Raw genomic sequence first — 9630 nt, forward strand, 5'->3', positions numbered from 1 at the left:
CCTTAAAACTAGAACCCTCAGGTTGATCCACATTGTTACAGGTAGAAATCAATCGAGCCTCCAGTAACAGTAACACGAATGCAAAAAAATAAAAAATATAACAGAGCTGCTTCACCAATAGCATCTATGAGAGACCTTAAAACTAGAACCTTCAGGCTGATCCACATTGTTACAGGTAGAAATAAATAGAGCCTCCAGTAACTTCGTTAATGCGAATGAAAAAAAACAAAAATACAACATTGAGCTGCTTCACCAATAGCGTCTATGAGAGACCTAACGGCTGGAACCCTCAGGCTGATCCACATTGTTACAGGTAGAAATAAATTGAGCCTCCATTAACAGTAACACGAATGCAAAAAAATTAAAAATACAACATTGAGCTGCTTCACCAATAGCATCTATGAGAGACCTTAAAACTAGAACCCTCAGTCTGATCCACATTGTTACTGGTAGAAATAAATTGAACCTCCAGTAACTTCGTTAACGCGAATGCAAAAAACCAAAAATACAACATTGAGCTGCTTCACCAATAGCGTCTACGAGAGACCTAACGGCTGGAACCCTCAGGCTGATCCACATTGTTACAGGTAGAAATAAATTGAGCCTCCAGTAACAGTAACACGAATGCAAAAAAAATAAAAAATACAACATTGAGCTGCTTCACCAATAGCATCTATGACAGACCTTAAAACTAGAACCCTCAGGCTGATCCACATTGTTACAGGTAGAAATAAATCGAGCCTCCAGTAACAGTAACACGAATGCAAAAAAAAAAAAAAAAAATATAACATTGAGCTGCTTCACCAATAGCATCTATGAGAGACCTTAAAACTAGAACCCTCAGACAGATCCATATTGTTACAGGTAGAAATAAATCGAGCCTCCAGTAAAAGTAACACGAATGCAAAAAAATTAAAAATATAACATTGAGCTGCTTCACCAATAGCATCTATGAGAGACCTTAAAACTAGAACCCTCAGGCTGATCGACATTGTTACATTTAGAAATAAATCGAGCCTCCAGTAACAGTAACACGAATGCAAAAAAATAAAAAATACAACATTGAGCTGCTTCACCAATAGCATCTATGAGAGACTTTAAACTAGAACCCTCAGGCTGATCCACATTGTTACAGGTAGAAATAAATTGAGCCTCCACTAACAGTAACACAAATGCAAAAAAATAAAAAATACAACATTGAGCTGCTTCACCAATAGCATCTATGAGAGACCTTAAAACTAGAACCCTCAGGCTGATCCACATTGTTACTGGTAGAAATAAATTGAGCCTCCAGTAACTTCCTTAACGCGAATGCAAAAAACCAAAAATACAACATTGAGCTGCTTCACCAATAGCGTCTATGAGAGACCTAACGGCTGGAACCCTCAGGTTGATCCACATTGTTACAGGTAGAAATAAATTGAGCCTCCAGTAACAGTAACACAAATGCAAAAAAATAAAAAATACAACATTGAGCTGCTTCACCAATAGCATCTATGAGAGACTTTAAAACTAGAACCCTCAGGCTGATCCACATTGTTACTGGTAGAAATAAATTGAGCCTCCAGTAACAGTAACACGAATGCAAACAAATAAAAAAGAAAACATTGAGCTGCTTCACCAATAGCATCTATGAGAGACCTTAAAACTAGAACCCTCAGGCTGATCCACATTGTTACAGGTAGAAATAAATCGAGCCTCCAGTAACAGTAACACGAATGCAAAAAAATAAAAAATACAACATTGAGCTGCTTCACCAATAGCATCTATGAGAGACCTTAAAACAACCCTCGGGTTGATCCACATTGTTACAAGTAGAAATAAATCGAGCCTCCAGTAACAGTAACACGAATGCAAAAAAAAAAAAATACAACATTGAGCTGCTTCACCAATAGCATCTATGAGAGACCTTAAAACAACCCTCGGGTTGATCCACATTGTTACAAGTAGAAATAAATCGAGCCTCCAGTAACAGTAACACGAATGCAAAAAAAAAAAAAATACAACATTGAGCTGCTTCACCAATAGCATCTATGAGAGACCTTAAAACAACCCTCGGGTTGATCCACATTGTTACAAGTAGAAATAAATCGAGCCTCCAGTAACAGTAACACGAATGCAAAAAACCAAAAATACAACATTGAGCTGCTTCACCAATAGCGTCTATGAGAGACCTAACGGCTGGAACCCCCAGGTTGATCCACATTGTTACAGGTAGTAATAAATTGAGCCTCATCTACTATGATATAGGTAGAAATAAATCGAACCTCCTGTAACTAGATTAATACTAATGCAAAAAAATAAGCATACAACATTGAGCTGCTTCACCAACATGTGTCTATAAGAAACTCAGCTAAAACCCTCAGGCTCATCCACTTTGGTACAGGTAGAAATAAATTGAGCATCCAGTAACTAGATTAACATGAATAAAAAAATCAAGCACAGTCTACAATATCGGGCTGCTTCACCAACTCTCTCTATAAGAAACTCAAAGGCTAAAAACCTCGGTCTCATCAACCTTGATACAGGTAGAAATAAATTGAGCCTTCAGTAACTAGATTAACATCAATGCAAAAAATCAGCGGACAATATTGAGCTGCTTTACCAATATTGTCGATAAGAAACCTAAAGGCTAGAATCCTCAGCCTCATCCACCTTGATACAGGTAGAAATAAATCGAGCCTCGTGTAACTAGATTAATACGAATTAAAAAAATAAAAAATACATCCTTGAGCTGCTTCACCAATACCATCTATGAGAGACCTAAAAACTAGAACCCTCAGGCTGATCCGCATTGTTACGGGTAGAAATAAATTGAGCCTCCGGTAGCCAGAGTAGCATGTGCAAAATATCATGCATAAAATATTGGGCTGCTTCTCAAACAGCGTCTATAGGAAACCCAAAAGCTAGTACCCTCAGATCCACCCACTTTGTTACGGGTAGAAATAAATTGGACCTCCGGTAAGTAGATTAATACTAATACAAAAAAATAAGCATACAATATTGAGCTGCTTCACCAATGCTGTCTATAAGAAACCCAAAGACTAGAACCCTCGGGCTCATACACCTTGATAAAGGTACAAATAAATAGAGGCCCCGCTAACTAGATCAACATGAATAAAAAAAAAAGCATAAAACAATTTATTCTCTAAAGATCAGCATGAGTTCACGAGTGGCAGGTCTACTACCACTCAGCTACTAGAATCTCTGGAAGAATGGACAACACTCCTTGAAGAAAATAAAGGAGTTGATGTGCTTTACTGTGACTTTCAGAAGCTTTTGACTCGGTTCTCATCAACAGTTACTCGCAAAAGTTAAGAACAATGGCATCGAAGGCGATGCATTAGAGTGGATCGAATCATTCCTACACAATAGACAGCAATGAGTAGTGCTTAATTAGTCCAAGTCTTCTTGGGTGGGCATAACCAGCAGTATTCAACAGGGCTAAGTCTTTGGGCCACTCCTGTTTGTGATCTTCATAAATGACATTACAGAAGCTGTTATTTGCGGTATTGATCTTTATGCAGATAACACAAAGATTTATAGTTCCAGCAAAACATAGACAGTCTACTACAGTGGTTGCAGCAGTGACAATTAGTGTTTCACTCAGAAAAATGCCACATACTACATCTCGGCAGGGGACAGGCACATAAGCAGGGTACACAATGGGCACAACTCTTTTACTTACTTATTTGTTACTTCTTGCGAAGTTTTAGGTCTGTATTCCACCCGTGAGGAGGTGCTCCGACAGACCATCCTTTACTGATCTTGTCATTTCAACATCCAGGTGTAGAGACGACTAGAGTGAATAATCATCCCTCATGGTGAGATCTTGTATGTCATATGTTCAATGGAAAAGATAGGTCTTCAACTTTTTCCTGAAGGCAGCTGGACTGATGCATGATCTCAGCTCATATGGCAGTTTATTAAAAAGTTTTGGTGCGGCAATTCTAAAGGCTCTAGGAATCCATATTGATTCTGGTTTGTGTTTCCAGACCCACAGCCTTAAAACTGCAGCTGCAGCTAACAAGTTAGTTAGCATATGTCATCAGTCTTTCACGTATATGGACTTTAACATGTTCCGTTCTCTCTATAAGGGGCCGATTTGCTCAAAGCTGGAATACACTACTGTACCTCAGTGTGGTCGTCAATGTATATGAAGGACATCGATACCATAGAAGATGTTCAAAGGAGAGTGACAAAATTAGATCTGGGCCTGCAGGACCTGTCCTATGAGGAGCGGCTGAAGAAGCTGGACCTTCCAACGCTGGTGTTCCATAGACTAAGAGGAGATGCCATCCAAATTTACGAGTATCTACATGGGGAGTACAAGTGGACTGAGAAGATGCTTCTATTGTAAAAAAAGACAGCAGAACCAGAGGACACTCCCTGTGTTTTATATAAGCAGCGACAGCCGACGAGTGCAGCGGGGTCAGTTCGATCCCACCACTTCTCCCAACGGGTGGTGAATGCTTGGAACCAGCTGCCGGAAGAAGTCATATCTGCAGAGACACGCAATACCTTATACCTTCAAAGCCAGACTAGACAAATATTGGATAAGCAACCCACTCCGCTTTGACTACAAGGCCAGAGACTATGTGTATTGAGTGACTGTAATCTCGGGTATATAGTTCTAAAGCATCAAGATTTGATGTGTCATCCATCCAAAAATTGAAGTCTCCACAAATAATTAATTCATTTTTCTCCATGGTAATCATCTCAATAAGTGCACTGAATTCTTCAAAAAAGATACTAGCATTTGCTCTCGGAAGTTTGTAAACTGTTACAATGCATATTTTTCTGTAAAGTTTATTCCTATATATCCAAAGCTTGTTACAATAGTTCTTAACAATTTGAGATTTAAGTAACCTTTATGAATGAAGAGTCAGACACCCCCCACCAGACGTACCCTCTCTCGGAATATGAAAGGTGGTATGTGTGTGTGTGGGGGGGGGGGGTCATTTCCATGATCTGAGCCTTGTCAAAGTTATTTAGCCATGTTTCAGATAATGCTACTAAGTGCAAGTATTTCTTGTTAATCCATTCTCAAATTTGAATAGTTTTATTACCAACAGATTGTATATTTACGTAACCACAGTTTATGACATCTTTAGTATCCATGATCAGTATTTTAAGCTAGTCTTTACAATTCCAAGTCAAAAACTTTGGAATTTCTTGAATTTACTTTAAGATCATTTAGTTTGTTTAACTTTGTGCAGTTAATACACTGTGGCAGTTGCGAATTACACTCCTTAGTGGAATGCTAACAAAGACAACTTAAATTTTACTTACAGAAACACATTTTTTAACGTAGCAAAGACACTTATCTTACAGAGGACACCACACGTGTGGAATATGGTTGTTCTTGTATCTCAAAGAAATTAAAAATCTGAAGTGAACGCACCTGGCTCTATATAAAACGTACAATGAACATGAAGATTTTATTGTCAGAAGAGCAGAAGGTAGACATTATTGAGAATCAGCTGACCTCATCCTTCAACAAACGTAAAATGGATTTCTAAAAAATAAACTAGGATTGAAATGAATCCCACTGAATGAAAGGGCACAAACAAAAGTGCTTATGTTAAACTGATCTCTATTGCCATGTAAGGATGTTTCAAAGAAATGCTTCAGGTTCCTCCAGGTGAGGTAACAGTTCAACATGAGGCTGGGTCATCACAAACAAAGATGACAACCTAGTTGTCGGTGTCTTGGAGGTAATGTCCTGCAGATTTATAAAGCCTTTTTTTCAACAAATTCCACCATGATGGTTAAATGGAGAGAAAGTGTCATCTACATTACAGAAATATCAAGATGCCAGTTGTTAAATTGAAAACTTTAGCATCACAATCTCCAAAACATTTAACAACCAAGATTCAACAATTCATAACTCCATAGGTCACTGCTTTGCACAGACTTTAACTGAACATTATGTCTGGTGGTGAGGTGGATATCTATGAAACGAATAATTGGAATGCAAGTGTGTTCAATGAATTCTTCTGCCTTATTTATTTTCAGTGGTTTACGTCAACAAGAGAGGAAGACTGAAATGAGACAGCTTTAACCGGGTGCAAAAAAAAGCATACAGCAGTTGTTGAAGGAATGCACATAATCCGAATGTGGTCCTTTTTGCCTATCAAAATTTTTATGAAGTGCAAGCTCGATATCACCACAATCTTTTCTAGGCAAGTAGGCAAGGAACGTGTCCATTTCGATTTTTAACTCGGTATAAAAGTAAATGGACAACAAATACCAGTCTTTGAACTTAGTGTACTTGTTCCAACGTCCCCATTCACATCTTTTTGAATCACTCTCACAACAAAACTCAGCCGCTTGATTTTCTATGCAAGGCATAGTCAAGCCTAAAATAACTAGGAAGCGTTATAGTTTTCCTCTCTGGTGGTTTCTTTGACAGCACAACTACTCTTCGAGATAACCAGTAAGCAATCTGTAATGTAGTGAATCTTGAAAGTAACGAAGCCGAAGCAGACACTGCAAGCAGAACGACTGGTGATGCATAGCAATGAAGCAGACCTCAACGCAATGTGTACTTACTAAGCCAGTAAATAAACTTTATCAAAAGAACTAAAGGTTCACCTGGCAGGTAATGAATATTTACCAATTCACGAGGTTGCATATAAACTGACTCAGCAGACCCCAGGTTCCATCTTTCATGCTTTGGCAGGTAAAGATAATCCTAGTTCCATTTGTGGTTTTGAAAACCCGAAAATGTTGAAAGGCCGGAAGGAATTACCCTGACATTATATGTCAAGAGTTTCACAACATCATTCTGACCTTAATGAGATGTCTTGTGTAACTGAACAGCTGAAACAGGAGGCAACAAGTCTTATATTGCATGGTGACAATGCCATACAGAATTGTGTCAAGTCTTGCAGATTTTCTAACAAAAAATATTGCGAGTGAAATAGTCTTTCTCCAGTCCCTCCCACCTACTGCTAACTCATTACTGTAGTAAGTACAACATGCAGCCCTAGTAATAAAATTACCTGATATTCCAGTAATTCTTAACATGACTGATATGATAGGTCATTCTAATTTGACACGTGTAACTATAAAAATAACAAGAAAGTCCATCCCAAAATTCATGGAACACTGAATTAAGTGTGGCTATAAGGAAAAAAAAAAAAGGAATTGGCAAATGTTCCCACTACAGAAACTAAATTGCCCGAATAGTCTAGTAGGATTTAATGTACCCTTATTTTGATATTTGTTAAAGTTAACAAGTTATCGACAAAGATAGGCAGACCATCGTGGTTGCATCAAACATTTTCACGACAAAATGAACTCTTAAACGATTTTTTGGTGCTTTAGGCAATGAAACTAAGGGTAAAAATCGGATTCCTCGCGTCATGAAACTTATAAAAACATTGATTAATTGATGTTTCAGCCTAACCTAGTTTAGTTTTGAAGATATAGGTATTAACGGGTCCACAAGGCAGACAGTATTTCCATAGAGTTTATATAAAACTTAACGTGGATAAAAAGTACCGCGTGGAATTTCTGAAGGTTGCCCACCGTGAAATTTCTCGGGAAGGTCCTTGGACATGAAAAATCAACACCAGCCTTTCACAGCAAGACTTGCATCCTTAACCCGTTTGGCCATCTCTCCAACACACTTATTGGCTTAGAGAGAGAGAGAGAGAGAGAGAGAGAGAGAGAGAGAGAGAGAGAGAGAGAGAGAGAGAGAGAGAATTAGTAAATATTTTGTATTATACAAATTAAATCCTTCTGATACTATGATAGCCCGATTAACAAGATTGCAAGGTATTATAACTTTTTTCCAGAAAACTGAAACCACCTTACTAATAACACGTAAGAGATAAGTTCTCGAAAATTAGATACTGACATATCTTACAAAGTAGATGCACTACACAGATATTTCAACTTACCATATTAATTATGGTGATCCAGTTGTGGGGAGTCACTGGAATACTTCGATTTTCAAGTCCTGTAAGTTTTGCTGTTTTGTTAACCAGATTCCTGAAAAAAAAAATTAATGATTAATTTCTTTAAACTGGGTAAATTAAATTGTATGATCACTACAAGCTCAATTTCAATGTATTGTATTTAATGATTTTGTTTAACAAAGACTCAAGGCAAGCATTTATGTAGTACAGATTAGCCAACTGGACAAATTACTGTGTAACAATCTAAGAACATTGCTCACAACATTGTTAATCTGTTCATCATTTTAAATGCTCACAATTACATGTGAAAAAAAATTCAATAAATGCATTTACATATCATTAAATGCCAATATATCATTTGCCATTTTTAATTAACAGAGCATCTTGATGTCAAACATGGATGAATTATTTAAAAAAAAAAAGAAGTCTTATGACAAATCGATACCTAGAATACATTACCAAGCTGGACAAGTTAATTAACACCAATAATAAAAGCAAAGTTTCAGAATCAGTATTTTCTAGGGTTCACAATTACAAAGCAAAAGAATTCTTGGACGAATACTTCTGCATTATATTTCTTGCCTAATTGATAGCTTCTATTCTACACAATTACATCGTTATGTACACTAACTAATATACCCTGGCTTAAGGATACTTTTATATATATATATATATATATATATATATATATATATATATATATACACATATATATACATATATATATATGTATATATATATATATATATATATATATATATATATATATATATATATATATATATATATATACTACACGTGTATAAATAATCCATATCCATATATATATATATATATATATATATATATATATTATATATATATATATATGTGTGTGTGTGTGTGCTAATCAAAAGAATACTTGGATGGATGCATTTGCATTATATTTTACACAATTATATCGTTACGTACACTAGCTAGTATACCCTGGCTTAAGGATACTTTATATATATATATATATATATATATATATATATATGTATATATATATACATACATATATATATATATATATATATATGTATATATATATATACATACATATATATATACATATACATATATATATATATATATTTATATATATATATATATATATATATATATATATATATATATATATATATACACAAACTATAAAAACTTTAACAAAACAAGAGGAAGAGAATTAAGATAGAATAGCGCGCCCGAGTGCACCCTCAAGCAAGAGAACTAACCCAAGACAGTGAAAGACCATGGTACAGAAGTTATGGTACAGAAGTTATGGCACTACCCAATATTAGAGAATAATAGTTTGATTTTGGAGTATCCTTCTCCTAGAAGAGCTGCTTACCATAGGTGAAGAGTTTCTTCTACCCTTACAAAGGGGAAAGTGACCACTGAACAATTACATTGCAGTAAAAAGAATTGTTTGGTAATATCAGTGTTATCCTGTATATGACGGAGAGGAGAATATGTAAAGAATACATACATATACCAAGGCACTTCCCCTAATTTTGGGGGGTAGCCAACATTAAACAAATGAGACAAAAAAGGGGACCTCTCCTCTCTACGTTCCTCCCAGCCTGACAAGGGACTCAACCGAGTTCGGCTGATACTGCTAGGGTGCCACAGCCCACCCTCACCCGTTATCCACCACAGATGAAATTTCATAACGCTAAAT

General features: G+C 36.3%; 1 long non-coding RNA gene across 1 annotated transcript in view; it reads right to left on the minus strand.

Annotated features, from left to right (window-relative positions):
* LOC137630062 (uncharacterized) overlaps positions 1-9630 on the minus strand; it is a 31486-nt gene that overhangs the window by 2923 nt on the left and 18933 nt on the right. The window contains exon 2 of the long non-coding RNA XR_011041629.1: positions 7911-8001. This is a non-coding gene — a long non-coding RNA (uncharacterized lncRNA). The remainder of the gene's footprint in view (positions 1-7910; positions 8002-9630) is intronic.

Source organism: Palaemon carinicauda, chromosome 38 (assembly GCF_036898095.1).
Source record: "Palaemon carinicauda isolate YSFRI2023 chromosome 38, ASM3689809v2, whole genome shotgun sequence".
Taxonomy (NCBI): domain Eukaryota; kingdom Metazoa; phylum Arthropoda; class Malacostraca; order Decapoda; family Palaemonidae; genus Palaemon; species Palaemon carinicauda.